Below are 25,149 nucleotides of genomic sequence, written 5' to 3'. Positions count from 1 at the left end.
ATTTGGCCTCACCTGCTTTTCTAGCTTCTTTCCCACCACTTGCCATCTCTATACCAGATAGCCTCCCATTGCCTTCTTCCCCCTTGTCCTTTGCCTAGCCCTCCTGCCCTCAAAGCCAACATCCTTATTTCACTCCTTATTTCAAACATCTTATGTTTCTCTTCCACTTCTCCACTAGGATGTCATTCTCCATTTGGTTTGTTGTTGTTATTATTGTTTTTATGGCTGATAGTGTGAGGGCTATGGAGCTGTGATGTCTAACAATAACTTTTATTAGAACTTCTTTGGAGATTTTCTTTCAGCGTTATTTTTAAAGTGCACAATGTGATGATTTTCTATCTATATACATTGTGAAAGGATTCACCCTCCATCAAATTAATGAACATATTCATCACCTCACATAGATTACCTTTTTGAGCCTGTGAAAACACTCTATTCTCTTAGCAAATTTCAATTATACGATACAGTGTTGTCAACTATAGACAACATATTATACATTAGATTCTCACACCTTCTTCATCTTATAACTGAAAGTCTGTATTCTTGTGCCAACTATCCAATTTCTTCCTATCTTTCAAGATCCAGGCCACCATCTGCCATCATCCTTTGTGAAGTCCTCCTCTAACTGTTTTAGTCTAGATGGACCCTGCTATTCCTTGAACTTCCAAAGTTCCTACCTATATCACTTATATGGGTATATCACTTACAGATGATATATGATTTAGCCATGTAAAATCCTCTGGTTCTGTCTGAATCATTCTGTGAAAACTTTATACTCCTCTAGGTCTCTGTGACCATCTCCTCTCCCTTTTATTCCCCATATGACTTTATGGTCTGTTTGTTTAATTATTATTTTTTTAGGTTTTCACTCAAAAAATAATCTTCTCATGAGGTCTTTCCTGACTACTCCATCTTTAATTGCTACCTCACCATCTCTCCAATTTTCTTTTCCTGTGTTAATTTTTTCATGCTTAGCACCTCTTGGTATTTAATGTGCTATACATTTTTATTTATTTATCTTGTTTATGTCTACCACTCTAGATTCTAAGCTAAACAAGGACAGGGACTTTTACCTTTTTGTTCAGTAATGTACCCCAGTTCCTAAAGAGTGCCTGGTACCTGACAGGTGCTCAAGAAATACATTTTGATTAAATTCATTATTTAAAACTGAAAGCAACATTAATAACATTAATAATAATGAACAACTGCTAATATAAAATTTAGAATTTACTTCTGCCAGGCCCTGTATATATTATCTACATATGTACATATATCCATATATGTATATAATCCTATTATTATTATGACCTATTTTCCTCCTTGCCAAATAAAACAGGACTTAAAGAGGTTAAATAATTTCTCCAAGAACACAAAGCTAATAAATATTACTAAAAATAAGTCCTAGGTTTATTTACCACTGAAAATATCTCCTAGGCTAAGCTTATCTCACTATAAAAAGCTAAATGCAAAATAATATTCTTCTTTGGATTTGAGGGAAGATCTCTTCTGGGAGTTAATTGTGAAATCTCTCTCTCTTACAAATAGCTAATACTTTAATTTCTTCTTTTCTTGTTAGTAATTTCTCTTACATTTTTCCCTAAACTTCGCACTTCCTTCCTTACCTATCCTTTGTCTCTGAGGAAAGTTCTGTTATGATTTTACTAAAGAAGCAAAACTTCCATCTTCAAAATGCATCTCAGTTCTCATGTAAAGGTCAAGTACAGAATGAGTAGCCACAGTCCTCACAGTGAGAGGTAAAGCATCCATTTCGGGAGGAGGGGAAAAGAAAAGAATGCTTTATTCATAATTACCTAAGATTTTCCAGCATGAGAGGGGAAAGAGGAAGTCTATTTTCAGTGACAATGAATACGCTAAAAATATTAGCATGCAAGGGGAAAATTTTCATTCTGAGAGTTAGTAGTGCTGAGTTCTCTTTTCCTTACAGAAGTGACTTAAAATTCCCAGAGCAGAGAGGTAATCTAGGCAGATGTACTTGCCTTATGTCTTGAAAATGGCAACATCTAGGAATCATGGGAGTTTAACTGAGGACACAATGGGAAGGATTTCTCAGCACCAGGTCAGTCTCTAAGAAGTATCAAGTGGCAGAGTGGATACTTATATCCTCAGGCGTCTAGAGTGAGGGCAGATTATAGCTACACAGGCCTTTTAGAAGATTTGTTATGCTGAATGCATAAACAAGATTCAGTGAAACTGAAAATGAATTACCTGCTAGAAGAGTTACAAAAGAAAAAAAAAAAGACTCATTCTTTTTTTTTTTTTAACTTAACCTCCATTTTCTTTCCAACAATGCCCCTGAAATTTTAACTGACTTACTTATAGTACAGGCAAAGGTATACATGAAATTCATTCTGATGTCCATCTTAAATATTTTGGAAAAAATATCAGTTCCTCACTTTTGTTTATCTATACAGATGGTCTGATAAATAACCTTTAGGTTGGGACACTCATTAGCCTGTCAGTGGCATTAAGAACAAATTGATCTTTATTAACATCAGTGTAGATGAAAAAAGTAGTTGGTATCTCCCTCTCTGTCAGTACCTCTATTTATAGTTTCAGAAAAATCATGTGAAAAATTACATAGGCCCTCCTGATATCTGCCACTGTGTACTCTGGTTCTCTGATAGTTTGGTGGAGCTAAATTATCATGAAAACTGGCTGCCTAGGTTTAGTAGGCGCTCATTTTTTCTGGTCAGCAAATAACCACAAATAATCAGGTTTTTTTTGGTCCTAACAAATTGAGACAAAGTGGCCATAAGTGAGGTACAAATGGGGAGGAGAAATACTGTGACAAGTGGTTATAAATATCATGTTTCTCCATGCTTATAGCTATTTTTGAATGGCTCTTTTTAAATTCAAAGACACTGAGAATATGATAAAAATCTTCTTTTTCTCCAGAAAATTTTATATATACACATACATACATATGTACATACAAACATACAAGTCAATACAAAACTTCAGGGAATTCATAGGTCATAAAATCCAACCCATATGTCCAAAGCATAGATAATTAAGGTATTTGAAGGAATACAGAAAAATTTAGAGTTGAAGGTTAGAAGAGAGACTATTAAATTAGGAATAAATTTATATTCCTTAGAAACCAAGAACCAACTGTCCCCAGTGTCTTACCAGCAGTTCTGTCCCTTACTGCTCCTCCTGGATCATGGCCTGTTGGCTGCTGCAAAGCCCATCTCCTGCTTCCAAGGGTGGTAACTCAACAGGAGCAAGGGCGAGTAGACAATCTTGAGAGGGTCTGCTGATGATGTTGGCCAGCCTAGAAAAGATGCAGAGTTTGAGTATTTTTTTTTTTAATTTTTTTTTTCAACGTTTATTTATTTTTGGGACAGAGAGAGACAGAGCATGAACGGGGGAGGGGCAGAGAGAGAGGGAGACACAGAATCGGAAACAGGCTCCAGGCCCTGAGCCATCAGCCCAGAGCCCGACGCGGGGCTCGAACTCAAGGACCGCGAGATCGTGACCTGGCTGAAGTCGGACGCTTAACCGACTGCGCCACCCAGGCGCCCCGAGTTTGAGTATTTTTAAGTTTGCAAAAAGGAACAAGAAGTACATCTAGTCTGAAAGCTATTATGTAAAGTTTAAAAAGTTATAGGTGTCCATAACTGGATATTTTAACAGCCAGTGGCTGTTAAAAAATTCAGGGCTGGAGGATATTTCTCAAAGCCGTGAAAACTCCCAAATGCACCATAATATAATACTAGTTATTTGTAGAGGACTTTGCAATGTCCCCAGGACCTCTGCCTAATCAGCAATTCTCATATCTTGATCATGATAATCAATTAGTCTTGGGACCTACTGGCTTCATTACTTCATCTACTGAATCCAATGGTTCTCAGCTTTGTTTGCAATAGTATCACCTGCAGGAAAAGCTGAGGCCTCATGCGCAGACATTCTGATGTGTTGGGCTAAAATGAAGCTTTATTTCCCAGGTAATTCTAAGGGGCTGCCAGGAGTGAGAATCATTAATTTAAGGCCTTATACTTATTGAGATGCAACACTAACTTAACTTATAAATAGCAAATGTTGATACAGAATATACTATATCAAGCCAACGTGCTAAATGCTATGAAAAAGGTAAAAGCATTATAACATGTGGTCCCCATGCTCAGGGATTTTATTAGTCAAAAGATTGAATATAAACTTTAATATGATCACCTAACAAGACACATGCTTTGAAAATATAACCAAGTGAGGCTTCAGTAGTCTAACATGTAGTGAAAATCTTGGATGCTACAAAAGTAGAGATGACCGTGAATTTAAATAAGGGAGAAAGTTTAATGCATGAAGAAAGTCACCTGAGTTCTAAGGGCAGGGTGAAAGAGAAAAGACAGGAACAGGGAAAGAGCATTGTTTTCAGGCAAGGACACAGCTTCACGAAAAAGTGCAGCAAATTGAGGGAGACTAAAAAGCCCATTCTGACTGATGGCTTTCCATTAAGGAGCATTAGAAGAATATGAAGAGGCAGATTTGAGCCAGAATGTAAAGACTAGTGATAAATGGCTTAATGAGTTGGGCCATTTTCTGGAATATCTGGGAATAGTATGTGGAATAGTACTGAAAGGTGTTGAAGGCCCATGTCCCAAGGGGTCCTAGTAAATTTACTGGGTTCTTAGTAAATGCCAGACACTGTGCTTGATGTACTACATATGTTATCTCATTTAACACAAACATCTGGTGAGGTAGTTATTATTATCCCTATATTACATAATAAGAAGGGAGGACACTTGATTTTCTCACAATTCCATAGCTAGAAATAGTAAGCCAAGACTATAGACATGCTGTTTCTTTAGAAACAAGGCATCATAAAAGTTGTGTACTGTTTTTAAAAATTGAGATATAATTCACATGCCATAAAATTAATTCTTTTAAAGTGTACAGTTCTGTGGGTTTCAGTCAAAAAGTTGCCATTGTTGCCACTATCAAATTCAAGAATTATTTAATTATTTATTTTATTTAATTTTATTTATTTAAATGTCTATTTATTTTTGAGAGAGACAGACAGAGACAGAGCATGAGCAGGGGAGGGGCAGAGAGAGAGGAAGATACTCCGAAGCAGGCTCCAGACTCTGAGCTGTCAGCATACAGCCCGATGCGGGGCTTGAACTCACAAACTGTGAGATCATAACCTCAGCTGAAGTTGGACACTTAACCGACTGAGCCACCCAGGTACCCAAATTCAAGAACAATTTAATCACTCCCCAAATAAATCCATTACCCATTAGGAATCAGTCCTTGTTCATCCATCCTCCAGCTAATCCCCCTTCTGTTTCTGTGTATTTACTTCTTTTGGATATTTCAAATAAATAAAATCATTCAAAATGTGGGTTGTTTTATGTCTGGTTTCTTTCTTTTAGCATAATTTTTTCAAGTTGATCTATGTTTAGTGTGAATCAGTACTTCACTCCTGTTTATGGCTGAATAATATTCCACTGTTAGGAATACCACACTTTATTCATGATGGATATTTGGGTTATTTCTACTTTTTAGCTATTATAAATAATGCTGCTATGAACATTCATTTACAAGCCTTTTTATATTGTGGTCTAATATATACAACATAAAATTTAGCATTTTAACCATATTTTAAGCGTATAGTTCTGTAGCATTAAGCAGTCTTATTGTTGTTATGCAACTATCCATCCTTATCTAGAAATTTTTCATCTTCTCGAACTCAAACTCTCTGCCCATGAATCAAGAACTCCCCAGGGTGCCTGGCGGGGGGCTCATTCAGTTAAGCATCCAATGTTTGGTTTTACCTTAGGTCATGATTTCACAGGTTGTGAGTTCAAGCCCCACATCAGGCTCTGTGCTCTGCACTGAGATTGCAGAGCCTGCTTGGGATTCTCTCCCTCTCCTTCCTTCTCTGCCCTTCCCATGCTCATGCATACTTTCTCTCTCTCTCTCTCTCAAAATAAATATACCAAAAAAAAAAAAAAAAAATCAAGAACTCCCCAGTCTCCCCTCTCCCAAGCCCCTGGCAAACACAATTCTACTTTTTGTCTCTATGAATCTGATTATTCTAGGTAACTCATATAAGCAGAAGTATATTTACCCTTTTGTGACTGGCTATTTCATTTAGCATGTCTTCAAGATTTGTCCATGTTGTAGCATGTGTCAGAATTTCTTCCCTTTTTAAAGCTGAATAGTTTCCATTATATGTATACATCACATTTTATCTACTCATCTGTAGATGAACATTTGTGTTGCTTCCACCTTTAGGCTATTGTGAATAATGTTCTTTGAACATGGGTATTCTCTATTTGTAAGTTTTTGTGTGGACATACATTTTTAATTCTCTTAGAAGTGGAATTCCTAGAAATGGAATTGCTGAGTCATATGATAATTACGTATTTAACCTTCTGAGGAATTGCCAAACTTCTGCAGAGTGGCTATGCTATTTTACGTTCCCGTCAGCAATGTATGAGGGTTCCAATTTTTCCTTATCGTCACCAACACTTGCCATTGTCTTTTTTTTTTAAAAAGTCATCCTAGTAAGTATGAAGTAGTAGAAGATTTAGCTTCTAAGTGATTAATACAAGATACAGACTTACTGCAGTAGTTCAGATACACTGAACAAGAGGTGAGTCTGAACAAGAGGGTGGCAGAGGAAATAAAATAAAATGATCAAGCAGGGAAATATTACTGATTGGGAAAGGAGTGGATATTTACTAACATTCTAGAAATAGGGAGAAAAAGAAAGGCTCAGTTGTGGTAGTAAAGCTTTGAGTTTAGTTGCAAAGAAAAACAATGGTATTAACCAGAGATAATTCTGAAAAGAAATCTGAAATGACAAAATAAATTCTTGACATGATATGTTTGAGAACCTCTATATTCCAAATAAATAATTATCAGACAAGAGGTCAGGGTTGGAGACAATGAAATATCTTGTGTTTTTAGAAAGGATCAAAGAAGCACTGGAAAGATTAGAAGAGGGACATTGTATACGCCTAGATTCCTTAAAGCTGGGTTTACTTATGGCTCGAAAGGAATACAGAACAGAACCATACAGTTGCCCTCCTGTTTTCTGCTTAAAATAATAGAAAACTTACATAGTAAAATAATATATTCTTTATACTCAGAGCTTTACCAGAACTTTAGCTGTAAGTCCCTTGAAGTGGTATTAGATTTTTATCTATCCTTTCAGGCACTCAGGACACCAGTGCCCTCGGTTCAGAATGGTGTGAGCAGGCTTAGTGGTACCACTAAGGGTTGGCACAGATCAAGAGTCCTAGAGAAATGAGTGTCACTACAAGCAGTAATCTGGTGGGCTGGAAACCAGCTGGCAAACTATCATGGAGAACATGAAGTTACACTTTTTTATGCCCCAAACAGCCCCCTTAAAAAAGAAACCACCCCAACAATTAGAATGTACACCCACAAGAGACCACAAATCTCTCGTCACAACATAGTTCTTCAACAGTCCATGATCCTGGCACTGTTCAGTTTGGGAAAATCTCCAATATAGAAACATTCAGAAATCAAAAGAGGGATGACTCGTGCTGGGTACCCTGACTGAAAGAAAAGTTTAATACTATTTAGGATGCTATGGTAAATATTCTCAAGGAAAATGCAAAACATTGTCAGTCAGCTTACACATTGAGTTTTCCCTCTGACCTGATATACTGAGATTATACAAAAAATCACCCAGAAGACAAAACAGAACAAACACGAAGGCAACGGCTGAAGACAAAGGTTAAAGTAAGAGCCATAAGAGAAAAAATAATCTAAGAGGGAAAGCCTATGAGTATGTTTAAATGTTCTCATTCCCACACACATATCCACATTTTTATTTTCATGAAATAAACCTCAGGGTCAAAGTTGTAATCTTTCTGAGGATAATGTGGTTCCAAGTCAGATTTTTGTTTCCTAAATTAAAGTCTATTCTGGCATTTAATCTTCATAAACCATTCACTGTGTCTTAAAAGGATAGTATCTACTCTCTACAGTATTTTCTATAATGTAGATTAAAAAAAACAATGACAATAAAAATTGCTAAGATTTATTGAATGCATTCTTAGCCATTTAATCTTCAAAATATTGTCAGCTGTGTCCTTTAGCACACACTTTGTAGGTGGTGGACGTCCAGAGCCTGTGCTCTTAGCTACCATGCTTCATAAACCTCTGACCAGGTAGAAGAGATTCAGTGAAGGAAACATTTCATTTTGGTGAAAGAGAAATCATTCTGTATTTCAAACCCTAGAAGCAGACACTTTCTCTCAAAATCAAAGTAAAACTTTTCTCTGCCTATAAACATGTTACTTTACCTATAAACATGTATATATCAATACAAACTATGCATCATGTACAGAAATCTCTCTTTGGGGCCTTAAATATTGTCCTTTTAATCACTGATCAAAAGTCATGAATACTTTGATCACAAACTATGTTTATCCTGATGGATCTAGTCCTTCCTTTCCCCTTTGTGCTACCTGTCCATCCTCACTGCATGTCTCTTCAAAGCTCCCAGCAATAGGTGTTTCCTTCTGTTGTGATGCCACCTTAGCTGCTCCCCTGCTCAAATGTGATCCTCCTCCAGGTCTAAATGGGGTCACACTGGAGTTCACTGAAAGCAGGTTACTGACATCAGCAGGATATGCCCATAAAATGGTTTTCCTCCTCCATCTCCCCCTTACTCCCTCCCATACCCTTTCTCTGCAAGTACAGAATCCCAACTGTATGGTGCCCAAAGGGAAGTGCTATTTCAGAATGTCAGCTGCTTGGCAGAAATGACTATTCTATTAATGCTTTAAAAAAAAATCACTACAGCAGTTAAAACTCTAAGAAGAAAACTAAAGGAAGTTTTCATGCGTATTTACTCCCTAAACTTCCTAACAGAGACAAAGTGGTGACTCCAAGGAAAAATTCAGTAAGCCTTTAAAGAACAAATTCCACTACGCTAAAAACAAATATGTACCAAACAAGGGTGTTTCTAATCAATAATCTTTAAAAATCTAAAACTGCCAAACAAAGCTGAACTATTAGGCAGAAGCTGTAAATTGTTTGGCACCTATTTCCATTACACAAAGAAATTATTTTAAGAACCAACCACAGTGGGGCATCTGGGTGGCTCAAGTGGTTACATATCCACTTTTGATTTGGGCTCAGGTCATGATCTCATGGTTCGTGAGACTGAGCCCCACAATGGGCTCTGCACTGACAGTGTAGAGCCTGCTTGGGATTCCCTTTCCCTCTCTCTCTGTCCCTCCACCATGCATGTGTGTTCTCATAAATAAATAAATAAATAAGTTAATTAATTAATTAAAAAAATAATGAATCACAGAAATGTAGATAGACATAAATTCATTTGGTATTTTATGTAATTATCAGATCAATTTATATATCTTTCAGAAACAAACAAAAAGTTATGATGGAAGAGATATTTTTAAAAACCAAGATGGAGACACCAAATTAGAAGAAAACACTGAATAAAATTCAAACAGAAAATAACCCACATATAAATTTTTTCATCTGAGATGAAAACATTTCTTTGACATTCTGACACCTGCTAATATTTGACCTCTTTGGTCTGAGACTGGGCTATTATAAAGAAACAGAGATGTGCCCAATATCTTAACTCTGAAAAGCCAACAGAGAACGTGGTTTACAATTCCCTGTAACAGAATTGCCATTCCTAACATCCAAGCATTTGGAGGATCCTGTCTAGAAATTTCATGTGGTGAACGAGAGGAAAGAGGTAAAGAAAAGCATGTGTACTTATTTAATGGCTTGTCTGTCATTTCCTTTTTTCTTCACACAGAACTTGGAGAGTTGGCAACTGTATTTATATGGTTGACTGCAGGACAATAATTCTACTGGGAGCTAGGTTTTGAGCTGAATCTCAAAAGAAATTTCTCTCATAACCCTTACAAACCCATAAACAAACTAAGGAAGTGGGAAGATGGAAGATATAACCAAAGTATAAATCTATCGCAGGTTCTAATTTTGACATTAATCCTCCATAACTTCATGATCTTGAGCCAGTCACTTGAGGAAAATGAGGACTAGAGAAGTCTATAGAATGCTGAATTGTATTATCTCTGTTCCAAATCAGGTTTAGGCTTTATGATTGTATGACTTAGATACTATCTAATTTGATATGGATGGAACAAATACATGTTATTTTAGAAAAGGAGGTATTACAAAAATGAACAAGGTGTAAATAATTAGCAAAATTATATTGGTAGATTTATCCCAATTTAAATACGCTTATATGACATTAAAACCTTATAATAAATAATTCTTACATTATAATATGTAACTGTAAGCAATGGCCACGATGCTCATTATTGATTGCAAAGAAATTTTTACATGTATATTCTATTCTAGAATATACAATATGTGTTCTATTCCTTCAGATATGGCAATTTCATGTTATAAAGTGCTGTAATGAATTTTTCAGAGTAATGAAGCTACTACCATGGTTCATTTAGAGTCAGTTGCTAATTACATCCATTTATAACAGCCATAGATTGTGGATCAATAACTTGGTAGACTGTGCTTTTTAAAAAACTGTTTCAAATCTGCAACATTAACCTAGCTATTTTTAAAGTGAGTTCATTCTCCTTACTCTTTAGTAAAATTATTAGGTATATACTAACCCAGTTTTTTTAGGACAGATGGAAAGTAAAAGAAAAAAATTTTAAATCATTAATTATGATATAAATTATTCAACAGCCCAAAGAATATCTTCATGTAAAAATGCTAGAAGTCATATGGGCTATGTGAGCTAAAGTTTAAAGCCATTACATTAATAACATCAATACAAACATCAAAGGATCAATGGGAAAAAAATCTAATGCTTGACGAGATGACAAACTGTATAAATAAAATTTTATATTATATGTAAAACTGCCAACACTTGATTTATTACTATTTGTAAAAACCAATATTGCTTCAGTTATAATACTGTCTACATTTTGCACTCTAAAATTAAACAAGGAAATGTTATCAAGTCCTTTTTCTAATTAAAGGCAAAGAAAGGAGAATGGAAACTCCACAAATTTCTCAAAGATTCGAATTTTATTTTGTTCCTTAAAATGGAATATTACACTGAAAAGATGCAGAACATACAGGAAAACTCTGAAGCTATGCTTACCAGGACCGTTAAAAACAAATTAAGCATTTTGCAAAATTGAAGTGTCATTAAGATGATATAAAATACTTTTATCATAAGATCTTCTTAAAAACAGTTTTTTAACCATGAAATTAAGACAAATAAATGGTGATTCTCTTGCCATGGACATGAGTGGTAGCAAAAATAGTTATAGCTGGCATGATGAAACATGGGTCATAGGGCTGGAGGAGGGTTTTAGAGCACACCTACAGGCTATATATTATTATTTTAGTTACATGATTTTGGAGAGATCCAGGGAGTCATGCAAAGGGAGTCACAGTATCTTAGGGAAGAATTCTCTGGCTGTTTTGGAAATATTTCGGTAACAATCAGAATAGCCACATTCATGTATACCTGCTGCCTATCAGCTCAGGCTGCTTGTATAATTCTTAAATACAGATTTTAAAAAGCATAAGCGGGGCGCCTGCGTGGCTCAGTCGGTTAAGCGGCCCACTTCGGCTCAGGTCATGATCTTGTGGTCCGTGGGTTCGAGCCCTGCGTCGGGCTCTGTGCTGACAGCTCGGTGCCCAGAGCCTGTTTCAGATTCTGTGTCTCCCTCTCTCTCTGACCCTCCCCTGTTCATGCTCTGTCTCTCTCTGTCTCAAAAATAAACATAAAATTTTTTTTTTAAAAAATAAAAAAGCATTAACCATTTCTTTAACTGTTTGCACTTAAATCTACTACTTGTTGGATAAAATGTTAACTATGAATTTTGGCAGTTAGCAAGCAACATCATGGGGGAAGAAATGAGAATTTAAAGATGAAAGTGGTTTTTCTTTTTAATTTTCCAAATGAAACAAAAATTACAAAAATATTGTATGACATTATTAAAATTATCAAAAATGAAAATACGAAGTTAACTTCAAGTAATGACCAGGATGACAGAATTTAAATATCTTTCTCCCTAAAGATCTTTAGAATAAAAAGTTGTAATCACACTTAAGACTGGAGAATCATATAAATGAGTGAGAAACTCAAATAGGTACTTAAATAACAAAATTTTGACATCATAGTTTTTCACCAAATTATCATGTTCATATTAAGTGGGATTTTCATATATTAAATTTCCTGGAGATAATGTTCAACTATTGCTACTTAGTACAGCTGATCTCTTAGGAATAAGCAAAATCATAAGGAAGAAATAGCAGCATAATAAAAAAAAACAAAACATTTGATACAATGTTACAGAGATGTAGGGGGTGGTCTATATAGAACTGCATATTTAGAAACTGTTTTAAATCATTTTTTATTTGCTACAGCTTCTAGGTGGAATACATACATCTAAATAGCATGAATTTATTGTTTATTATCCTCTTGTAGAAAGGAATTAAAGTCACCTAGCAACCTCTGTGTTGTAGAAACCAAAATAGAATAGTTGGTTGTCTATTACCAATTCATCTAAAATGGAAGAGTGCAAGCAAGTAGAAAAGTACGGTTTGTGCTATGCTGTGGTGCTCTGATGCATATTTTTCATCACATAACAAGGTAAAAAACATCAAGAAATTCTCAGGGAAAAAACCTCCTATAAAAGCATATTAAGTGTTACTAAATTGAGAGCTTACAAATCTCGACCACAAAGACAGACATATATACACACAACTCCAAAAAAATAACAAAAGACTTAACCAGAGTATATAGATCACAGTTTAGTGTAGGGGACTAATAAATAATGGAAACTTTGTTAAGGGCTTTAAAATATTCTAGGTAGAAATAGAAATAGGCATAATAATTTATAGAAGAATAGACTTTATTTTTGAACTTACTTTTATAGAGGCAAACAAGGAATGAAAATTACAGTAGGACAGGAGGTCGTTAGCGAAAGCAACTTTAACATGGAGGAAAGATATGAGCATTTGAATTATAAAGAATGATAAGAGGATAATATCAATTAGAATGTGAAATGCTATTTGTGATAATGGAATGATAGTAAATGATAGAGCATATTTAGGTTTCAGAAAGTTTTTTTTTTTTTTTGAGTGTCATTCCAGAGTGCAGGAAATAAGCTCTACAATAAACATAACTTAGCTCCCTAGTAAAACAAAGAAACTATATATTTTAAAAGGAAAGAGCTCAATAATTATAGAACACATATTTTATATATGTGAATATATAAGAGCAGAAACGAGGAGTATGTAAGAATTTGTATTTTCCTCTATGTATTAATGACTGCGGTTTCGGAATGTGGGGCAACAATTCTAGATAGTGAAAGAAAAGTCACCATTTTTAAATCATCATCAAGCAAAGTGGAATTTGGGGAAAAGGAAGCCACTGACTCTGCCTTCAGAGAAGAATGTCTGGGAAAAGTCCTTCGTGCCAAGTTGACACTGGTTCATAGACCATGGAAATCAATACTGAATGTCTTGATTCTTCATTGGTTCTAAGCAGATGAGAAGGTACATGAAAATTGGAACATCTAACTCCTATACTTGGTGATATGAATATGTCATTCCTAAGAAGGGTCAATTGTCAACTGACCAGAAAGGCAAACCTACTCTAACCTCCAAGAATGAACCAATAAAGACGGGAAGGAAAACAAATAAATAACCACCAGTATATGCATGTTATTTCAGCTCATTTGGCCATTAAAAGCTAGATACAGTGCATGCAAAAAACCTCTTACCTTTTGAGAAAGATGAGTAATACTGAAGAACTTAATAGTGGGATAAATTTAATCAGGTCTCACTAGGAATGCAGCTGCTTTACAGAACCTTACTGCAGACAGTCTTATGGTGGGATGTCAATCTTCCCTCCAGCAAGTGCCAATGAAATGACTTAACACTCCAGGTTTATGCCAGGTCAGTGTACACAGGTCATGTCCAGAGCCATGAATGAAGTCATGCTTTATCAGAAAGCAGGTCAGAGGTGACATAAATCACGTCGGTGTAACAGCTGACTAAAAATAAGTTTCTATGATAAGCAGTCATTTCCTAAATGAAGAAGATATATCCCCTCCGTTTTTGAGGAGTGACAGGAGGGGGATCCTCACATAAAACCAAATAAGTCTTTTTCATCTTCAACACTCTGAGAAAAGGCATGGGGTCTGTAGGTACATGAATTTGGCTGGTAGTCTTTGATGTACCATGGGCACCAAATGAAGCCACTTGAATTATGCCTATCAGCTGCCTCTGGACATCCCCTGCCTCCTCCTTCCACTTGCCTTTTTATGAAGGACTAATGCTACTTGTTCATTGTAAGTATGGTTGTAGGTCAGTTGAGAAGGAGATGAAGTCATTTTTCCTCAACTTCAGGTTGGAAAACTGACTGACTTGAATCGAAACATTACAGCTACCCATAATAAAGAGAAGACATACTTGTATTGCCTAATTTATTTCCCTTTTATCCATTTAGAGGTTTTTTTTTTTTTTCAGGTTGCTTTGTGTTTTTAACTAATAAACTTTATTTTTTTAGAGAAAATTCAGGTTCACTCTAAAACTTAGCAGAAAGTACATAGCTACACACATGCACACTCTCCCTATCAACATCCCTCATCAGAGTTGCACATTTATTATAACTGATAAACCTACACTGATACATCATTATCACCCAAAGTCCATAGTTTACATCAGGGCTCACTCTTGGCGTTGTATGTTCTGTGAGTTTTGACAGATGTATCCACCACTGTAGTATATTACAGAGTAGTTTCTCTACACTAAAAATTCTCTATACCATGCTTATTCATCCCTTCTTACCCCCAATCTGTGAAAAACACTGATCTTTTTGCTATCTACATAATTTTGCCTTTTTCAGAGTGTCCTACAACTGGTCTCAGACAGAATGGCTTATTTAATATGCATTTGAGTTTCTTCCATGTTTCTTTATGGTTTGATAGCATTTTTTGTTTGTTTTAGTGCTGAATAATATTCCATTGTCTGACTACCAAAGTTTATTTATTCATTCACTCACTGAAAGATAGTTTTGGCAATTATGAAGAAAGCCACTATCAACACCATGTGCAGGTTTCTGTGTGGACATAACTTTTTAACTCCTTTGGGTAAATATCAAGGAGTACAATTGCTGGATTGTATGGTAAGAACAAGTTCAATTTGGTGAGAAACTACCAAACTTTCTTCCAAAGTGGCTGTACCATTTTGCATGCCCACCAGCAAGGAAGGCTTTTTGTCACTCTACATCCTTCCCAGCATTTGGTGTGTCAGGTATGTAGTAGAATATCATTGTTGTTTTAATTTGCAATTCCTTAATGACACATGATGTTGAATATTTTTCACATGCTTACTTGCATCTGTATATCTCTTTTGGTGAGGTATCTGTTCAGGTCTTTGCCCATTTTAAAAATTATGTTGCTCATTTTTTTTAAAGTGTTGAGAATTTGAGGTATACTTCGTATATTTTGGATAACAGTCCTTTATCAGATGAGTCTTTTATACATAGTTTCCCCCCTCTGTGGCTTGTATTCTCACTCTCTTGACATTGGCGTTAGCAGGGCAGAATTTTTTAACTTTAAAGAAGTTCAGCTTAAAAATTATTACTTTCATGAATCATGTCTTTGGTATTGTAGGTAAAAAGTCATCGACACATCTAAGCTCATCTAGGTTTTCTCCTATGTCATATCTAGGAGTTTTATAGTTTTGCATTTTACATTTAGGTCTGTGATCCATTTTGAGTTAATTTTTGTGAAAAGTGTAAGGTTTGTGTCTACATCCATGTTGTTGCATGTGGATGTCCAGTTGTTTCCATACCATTTTCTGAAAAGATTATCTTTATTGTACAGCCTTTATTTAGCCTTTGTAAAAGATGAGTTGACTGTATTTATGTGGATCTATTTCTGGGCTCCTGTTCTGTTCTACTGATCTATTTTTTGATCCTTTCACTGATACCAGCCTGTGTTGATTGTTGCAGCTTTATAGTAAGATTTGAAGTTGAGTTGTGTTGGTCCCCCAACTTTATTCTTCTCCTTCAATATTGTGTCTGAATATTGAATTTTCTGCCTCTCCATATAAACTTTATAATCCATTTGTTGACATTCACAAATATTGGGATTTTGATTGAAATTGCGTTGTATCTATAGATCAGGTGGGGAAGAACTGAAAACTTGACAATATTGAGTCCTCCTATCCACAAACATGGACTTTTTCTCCATTCATTTCTTTTTTAGGTATCTTTCATCAGAATGCTGTAGTCTTCCTCCTACAGATGTTGTACCTATTTTGTTAAATTTGTACCTAAGCACCTCATTTGGGGGGATACTAATGTAAACGGTAATGTGATTTCAACTTCAAGCTCCACTTGCTCATTGTCGATATATAGGAAAAGTGATTGACTTCTGTATATTAACCTTGTACTCTGCGACCTTGCTGTAATTGCTTATTAGTTGCAGGACATTTTTTTTGTTGATTATTTCAGGTTTTCTACATAGACGATCATGTCATCTGAGAACAGTTTTATTTCTTCTTTTTCAATTTATATACCTTTTATTTCCTTTTCTTGGCTTACTGCATTAACTAGGACTTCCATTTTTATGTTGAAAAGCAGTCATAAGAGGGGACATCCTTGCCTTGTTCCTGATCTTGGGAAAATTTTGTTTCTTACCATTAACTGTGATGTTAGCTGTAGGCTTTTTGTAGATGTTCTTCATCATGCTGAGGAAGTTTCCCTTTAGTCTTAGTCTGCTGAGACGTTTTATCATGAATAGGCTTTGGATTCTGTGAAATGCTTTCTTTTATATCCATGGATACGATGATATAGTTTTTCTTCTTCTAATCTGTTAATGCAATCAATTCATTAATTGACTTTTGCACATTGAACCAAACTTGCACACCTGACATAAATCTAACTTGGTCATAGTGTATGATTCTTTTTATATATTGTGAGATTTAATAATTTTGTTAAGGATTTTTGTATCTGTGTTCATGAGAGATACTGTTCTGTAGTTTTCTTTTCTGTAGTTTTCTTTCTATGTCTTTGTCTAGTTTTGTATTAGGGTAATGTTGGCCTCAGAATGAGTTAGGAAGTATTCCTTCTGCTTCAGTTCTGTGAAAGACATTATAGACAACTGGTATAATTTCTTCCTTAAGTGTTTGACAGAGTTCACCAGTGAACCAATATGGGTCTGATGCTTTCTTTTTTGGAAGGTTATAAATTATAGATTCAATTTCTTTAGTAGATATAGTTCTATTTAGATTTGCTAATTCTTCTTGTGTGAGTTTTGGCAGACTGTGCCTTTAAAAAATTCATCCTTTTAATCAAATTTACCAAATTTGTGCACATATAGTGGTTCTTTTAGTAACCTTTTAATGTCCATGGGATCTGTAGTGCTGTCCTCTCTTTTATTTCTAATATTAGTCATTTGTGTCTTTTTATCTTAGTTAACTGGCTAGAGGCTCATCTATTTTATTGAAATTTTCAAAGAACCACCTTTAGTTTTGTTGGGTTTTCTCTATTATTTTCATTTTCATTGATTTCTCTTCTAATTTTTTATTTTTCTGCTTATTTTGGATTTAATTTGCTTTTTTTCTAGTTTCCTAAAATAGAAGCTTAGATTATTGATTTTAGATCTTCTTTTCTAATATATGCATTCAATGCTATAAATTTCCCTATAAGCCCTATTTTCACTGCATCACACAAACTTTGATAACTTTTATTTTCATTTTCATTTAGTTCAAACATTTTTCAGATTTATAATAACTTCTTTGCACCTTTTTTTTTTTTTTTAACAATGTGGTCTGAGGTCCTCAGTGAAATTCTCTGACAGCAAGAAATCACAAAAAATGAAGTAAGCAGACAGTAAAACCATAAGTAGCACTGGAACTGCATGACAAATCAATGTCAACTAGAGTAGTTCACAATATTTTTATAGATCTTGTGATTCCTTCCTTGATCCATGTGCTATTTATAAGTATGTTGTTAAATCTCCAAGTATTTGGGATTTTCCAACGATCTTCCTATTATTGATTTCTGGCTCAATTCCCTTGTGGTCTGTGAGCAGGCATTGCATAATTTCTATTCTTTTAATCTTGTTAAGGTATGTTTGATGGCCCCAAATATGGTCTGTGTTGGTTAAATGTTCCATGAGAACTTGAAAAGAATATGTAATCTGCTGCTGTTGGATGAAGTAGTCTATAGATGTCAATTATATCCAGTTGATTGATGGTGCTATTGAGCTCAACTATATTCTTACTGATTTTCTGCCTGCTGGATCAGTCCACTTCTGACACAGGAGCATTAAAGTCTCCAATTATAATAGGAGATTCATCTATTTTTCCTTGCAGCTCTATCAGTTTTTGCCTCAGGTATTTTGACACTGTTGTTAGATGCGTGCACATTAAGGACTGTTATGTCTTCTTGGAGTGTTGACTTCTTTAACATTAAGCAATGTCTTTTTTATGTCTGATAGTTTTCTTTACTCTTAAGTCTGCTCTGTTTGAAATTAAAGCAGCTACCCCAGCTTTTCTTTTACTTAGTGTTAACATGCTATATATTTCTGCATCTCTTCACTTTTAACCTGCATCTATCTTTATACTTAATGTAAGCATCTTTTAGATAATATGTAGTTGGGTCTTGTTTTCTTGATCCACTCTGATTATCTTTTAATTGGTGAATTTAGGCCATTGATACTTAAGGTGATTATTGATATAGTTGATTAATATCTGCCATATTTACTACTGTTTTCTAATTATTGCCTTTGGTCTGTTCCTATTTTTGTCTTCCACACTCTTTTTCTCTTTTATGTTTTTAATCGAGCTTTTTTTTTTAATGTTCATTTATTAATTTTTGAGAGAGAGAAAGAGAGAGCAGGGGAGGGGCAGAGAGAGAGAGAGAGAGAAAGAGAGAGAGAGAGAGAGAGAGAGAGAGAGAGAGAGAATCCCAAGCAGGCTCTACACTAACAGTGGGAGCTCGAACTCACAAACTGTGAGATCATGACCTGAGCCAAAACCAGGAGTCAGATGCTTAACTGACCACCAATGTACCCCTAATTGAGCTTTTTATAGGTTTCCTTTTTTTCTTCTTTCTTAGCATAGTAGTTTTACTTCTTTTTAAACTGTCTTTAGTGATTGCCTTAGAGTTTGCAATATATGTTTACAACTAATTCAAGTTCACTTTCAAGTAATACTACACCACTTCCTGGGTAATGCAAGTACCTTATAGTAACAAAATATTCTTAATTTCTCCTCTTGTTTCTGTATCATCTCTGTCATTTATTTCACTTATACACTTAGTAAATTGTTATTATTTTGAATGAACTGTTATATGTTAGAATTGACAAATGAAACAGAAAAGGTTTTATTTTACCTTCAGTTATTTATTCTTTAATGTTCTTCCTTTATGTTGACCCTAGTTTCTGATCTATGTCATCATTTTCTTTCTCCCTGAAGAATTTTTAAAAACATTTCTTGCAAGGAAATCTACTGTCAATGAATTCCCTCAATTTTTGTTTGTCTGAGAAAACTCTTTATTTCTCCTTCACTTTTGCAAGATAATTTCAGAGGGTACAGAATTCTAGGTTGGTGGGTTTTTTTTCTCTCAACACTTTAAATGTCTCCCTCTACTCTCCTCTTGCTTGTATGGTGTCCCAGGAGAGGTCGGATATAATTCTTATCTTTGTTCCTCTATAGGTGGAGGTGTAGTTCTCTTCTGGCTTATTCAAGAATTTTTCTTGGGGCGCCTGGGTGGCGCAGTCGGTTAAGCGTCCGACTTCAGCCAGGTCACGATCTCGCAGTCCGGGAGTTCGAGCCCCGCGTCGGGCTCTGGGCTGATGGCTCGGAGCCTGGAGCCTGTTTCCGATTCTGTGTCTCCCTCTCTCTCTGCTCCTCCCCCGTTCATGCTCTGTCTCTCTCTGTCCCAAAAATAAATAAACGTTGAAAAAAAAAAAAAATTAAAAAAAAAAAAAAAAGAATTTTTCTTTATTTTTGATTTCAGAAGTTTGAATATGATATGCCTACATGTAGTGTTTTGCTTTTTTGTTTTTATTTTTATTTTTTTTGGTATTTATCCAACTTGGGTGTTCTCTGAGCTCCCTGGATCTGTGGTTTGGTGTCTGACATTAACTTGGGAAAATTCTCAATCATTACTGCTTCAAATATTGCTTCTGTTACTTTCTCTCTTCTTCTTCTTCTCATATTCTCATTATGTCTGTATCACATCTTTTGTAATTGTCCCACAGTTCTTGGATAGTGTTTTTCCCCTGCACTTTTTCTCTTTACTTGTCAGTTTTAGAAGTTTCATGTCAGAGTCTCAAACTCAGTGATTACTTCCTCAGTCATATCCAGTCTACCAATGAGTATATCAAGGTATTTTTCATTTCTATATTTTTGATTTCTAACATTTTTTTTGTTTCTTAAAATTTCTATCTCTCTGCTTACGTTATCCATATGTTCTTGCATGGTGTCTACTTTTTTCATTAAAGCCCTTCATACATTAACCACAGTTTTTAAAAATTCCTGGTGTGATAGTTCCAACATTCGTGCCATATTTGATTCTGAATCTAATACATGTTCAGTCTCTTTGAACTGTTTGAACATAGAAGGTTAGAGGGAGCTAAAGTTGGGAACTGCCCTTCTCCCAGGTATTTTGGGCTCTGGTAAAATAGTTTCTTTTGAAAGCAGGCCTTATTAAGAAGAACAGAATGTTCTGGCATATTTCAAAATGGTTCATCTCTCCCCCTACTGAAGTACAAGGGGACTTTCCTCTGATATTTACTGAGGGTACCTGGTAGATCACCTGGAGGTGGAACTCATGAAAGGCAGGGGGAATCCCCATACCTGTGTCCCCCTGGGTTTTTTACTCTATGACATCCACACTGAGCGTCCAGCAATTTGTTTTACAGTTCAGGTTTCTCTACCCTGGCACTGGTTCCTTTGGATGTTTCTACTTCTGTGGGTTTCTGCTCTGATAAGTTATGGTTCTCTATATTTGCCTGTCTCTCCACTTTTGGGGGCAGTGGTTTGCCCTCTGATGTCACTTCTCTGACAGAACTAAGAAGAGCTGTTGATTTTTTCAATTTGTTCAGTGTTTCACTTGTTGGGATGGTAAGCTCCTTACATGTTAAAGTGGAAATTGGAAACATCAGGGTTTTTTTTAAATATATTTTTTAACTTTTTAACCATATGTAATCCTAGTAATATATCAACTCTTTTTTTTTTCTAAATATGTATTAGGAAATACTAGTGACTATAAATTCTGTGTGTATGGTGAGACATTTCTCAAAAAGGGCTCTTACAAGGTACAAATCATCTGTAAGAAGAAAGCAGTGGTAAAATGTCTTTTAAGGCCTATCAAATAAGGTGTAGGGTTACCATAGCTATGTACATAAATTTGCTCTTTTCTCTCTTTGATATCCCTAAAATTTGATTCATGTATCTACTGTAGTGATAGAACAAACTGAAGTTCTAGGTAAAAATGGAATTAGCACATTAAACTCATGGTTATTATAATTTTGTCAATGTGTATGTTGACAAGAGATCTATGGTCCTTTGAAGTCACTGCTACCTACTATTAAGAAATGATACTGAACTGACCCTGAAACAATGTGGGGGTTGGGGTGCTGACTCTCTTCACAGTCAAAAATCTATGTATAACTTTTGACTTCTCAAAACTTAACTATTAATAGCCTACTACTGACCAGAAGCCTTGCCGATAACATAAGCAGTCAACACATACTTTGTATTTGTATTCTATGTTGCATTCTTACAATAAGGTAAGCTAGAGGAAATATTAATAAGAAAATCATATGGAGGAGAAAATACACTTCCATTGTATTTATTAAAAAAAAAAAAAAATCTGTGTATAAGTGGACCCAAGCAGTTCAAACCTGTGTTGTTCAAGGGTCAACTGGACAATTTTTACAGGAATGAGTAAAATGTTTTATATCTCCATGTATATACATCTACTGTCAGTCAATATTTCATTAAACTGAAGTCCTGAAAAAGTCTCAAGATTTTTCATAATCAGTATTAATCTGTTAAATTATAATCCTATTTATACACCAGCTTGTTTGAGGAATTATCCTAATGATAGTAGCCTGACTTCAAAGATAAAATATCTTTTTTTAATTTATGTAGTATTAGTATCTTAATAAATGGACCTTTGCATTTACTGAGAAATAGAGAAAATAAATCAGCAAATTTCTTTGGATTTCCTAGACTCATCAACTTTGTATTCTCCTAGCAAATCTGTCATTTTCAAAACTAGACTTTACTTCCTTTACTTACTAAAATGACTCATTATTATCTCATTTTTCAATAAACTTGATATTTTCTTAAAAAATTAATCCAGGTAGGGGCGCCTGGGTGGCGCAGTCGGTTAAGCGTCCGACTTCAGCCAGGTCACGATCTCGCGGTCCGTGAGTTCGAGCCCCGCGTCGGGCTCTAGGCTGATGGCTCAGAGCCTGGAGCCTGTTTCCGATTCTGTGTCTCCCTCTCTCTCTGCCCCTCCCCCGTTCATGCTCTGTCTCTCTCTGTCCCAAAAATAAATAAACGTTGAAAAAAAAAATTAAAAAAAAAAATTAATCCAGGAAGTTATCACTTTAGTATACTATATATAGTATGTAGCAATTTTATGTAAATTTTCCTTTAAGGATTAAAGATAGGTAAAGTTTTTATCCTTTGGTTTGGCATGCAGGAGTGAACATCCTCTTAAAAAACAAAATCTATATACTTAAGAGGTCTGAGAAGCAGAATGCTTTTTCCTATCTATTCTCTGAAGGGATATTTAAGGTTTGGTTAAAGGAAATAAGACCAAAGTAATTTTGCTCTCTACTCTGTCAGAAAAGTATTATCATTGCATAACAAGATAGTAGTAGCATAGTCAACTTAGAAAAAACTGTTAATTGCTTCTATCAGTTTCATTCCCAAAAATGTATCATCTGCTAGAACACTTCTGACGAATACTCTTTCCCTCACGTAAAGATTTTTTTTTTTTTAATTGGACAAAGAGCTAATCAGTTTCACATCTTAGGTCCACAAATATTCTCACATTATGAGAAACACTGCTGAAAGTAAAAAGACTATCTGTAAGACACCCTGAATTCAACCTTAAGAGTTGTGAAATGTTTCTCCTAAACATACAGGCATTTGAATGTAATATTATTTTTTTCTTTGAAAGGAAATAAAAGTGTGGTCATTTACAAAATGCAATAAAACAAATTAACATCAGCTATATGCCTCAAGTAGTCACATATAATATATATCTGCTATGCTGAATTTTAAGTTCAGTGAAATTTCAAAAAATGTTGTCCAAGTCCTTCATTTGTTAAATGAGGAAACTGTAAACTTCCTGCCCAGCATCACATGAAAGGTCAAAGTCTCATTTAAAGTCAACAATGCCTTTTTGCAATACAAAATATGCACTAATTTTTTGGCCTCTGAGAAATGCATACTATGGGCATATGAAGGAGATGACAAGCCTTGAAAGAAGGTTAGAAAACAGACTTCCCAAACAGGTAAAGGCAAGAATATGAAAATGAATAATGCAATCTGAAAGAGTCTGGTCTATTTCTATAGGTCTGTCCACAAGTATGAACACTGCCTTACCTATTCCAACATCTCAGGTATCACATTATACTTTTCACTATTAGAGATAGGTATAATACTGGCAGCATGAACCAACATCCTTTATCAAAAAGCAGCTGTAGCTCAAGAGCTGAACCTTGCTCTCACTCCAGAATTTAAATATTACAGAAGATGACTCAGTAAGTTATACTGTTTAAGACTTTTTGGACCTCTGGGTGTTTTTTTTTTTTTTCATTTTCTTGCAATTTTTAAAGAATAGAAGATCAATAAGGGATTATTGGTTCCTGCTACCTGGTTATATATTATGTCAAAAACTCATTAATCAATTCTCTGATTTCAGAAAGTCCTCTATACTTGGAAGAAAAGTAAAGAAGGAGGTACTCTACCTATTTGTACTTAATTTCACTAGTATTGAGTAGAATATTACTCACTCTAGGTTTCTTATGCTACTAAGTCTTTGGAATGACAATTCTCTGGAAGTATTGGTCTGCATTCAACAAATATAGACTGTAGCTTATAATGTTCCTGGCATTATGCTAGACACTGGAGATAACATTTTGAACAAAACAGAAGTAGAATGCCATCACAGAGCTTACAAATCAAACTCAAATTCCATAGGATTTTGAAACTTTAATAATAAATACAGTAATAGCAGCAAGAAAATGCACTCAAAATATTACGGGTTTATTTTAGCCATAAAGTGAATAAAGAAGGTATTTCAAAACCAGTGGAAAACATGCATATGAAGAATCATCTACCTGTAACTATTTTTCACTATAAAATAAATGCCAAGTTCTCTGGAACCCAGAACTAAGGAACTAATTGAATATTATCTCATCATGATAGGAGATACTGAGAGATCTTGGAAACAGTGCTATGTCTTGTAGCCCAGAAGGGAGTTGGTAGCCACACAACTGAAAGAAAGGAAGCAGAGGGAAGAACACAGGCAGTGCTCATCTTTCAGGCGGCTTGAGCTCCAAAGTCTATTTATAAATCAGTTGTTTAAAACATAAAGTAGTTTTGCAAATCATGCTTATAGTTTGAACTGGTCACAAAAGTCTCTTAAACACACAATGTAATTGAATACTATTCAATTGCAATAACATCAGAAAGTACAGTTGCCAACATACATGGTATTGTAGCTACAAATATTTCCTTGGTTCCAGAGCTCCTGGGATAATGTCTGAGATATGGCACATGGACCCCAAAGCCTCATTTCACCTATCTGTGCTCAGTGGATATTTTATCTATCTTTATTTTCTGATGGGAAGAATAAGGAAAGAAAATACAACACTGGTAGCCTTATGAGAAAAGCAGTAAAAATAAATTTATATCATTACCATTGTTTTTCACTATTTTTATTCACTCATACATTCACCAAATACTGGCTGAGTGCCTACCACTGCCAGCCATGGCTCTGTATGCTGGAGCTGTATGTCAGTGATCCAAAAAATGCCTCTGTTCTCCTAAAACTCACATCTACTAGAGGAAGCAAACAAGAAACAATTTTCTTTTAAAGCAGGAAAACACATA

General features: G+C 35.1%; 1 protein-coding gene across 5 annotated transcripts in view; it reads right to left on the bottom strand.

Moving 5' to 3' along the window:
• Window positions 1-25,149, bottom strand: part of TET2 (tet methylcytosine dioxygenase 2) — a 136,031-nt gene that overhangs the window by 92,204 nt on the left and 18,678 nt on the right. For all 5 annotated transcript variants that reach the window (XM_047090800.1, XM_047090803.1, XM_047090802.1 and 2 more), the window contains exon 2: window positions 3,151-3,295. The gene's annotated coding sequence lies outside the window, so the exon portion shown is untranslated. The remainder of the gene's footprint in view (window positions 1-3,150; window positions 3,296-25,149) is intronic.

Source organism: Lynx rufus, unplaced genomic scaffold (assembly GCF_022079265.1).
Source record: "Lynx rufus isolate CCGP_SWC_20201006 ecotype Redwood Valley unplaced genomic scaffold, mLynRuf1.p SCAF_3, whole genome shotgun sequence".
NCBI lineage: Eukaryota > Metazoa > Chordata > Mammalia > Carnivora > Felidae > Lynx > Lynx rufus.
The sequence above is the reverse complement of the archived record's forward strand: the minus strand, read 5'-3'. Positions and strand labels throughout refer to the sequence as shown.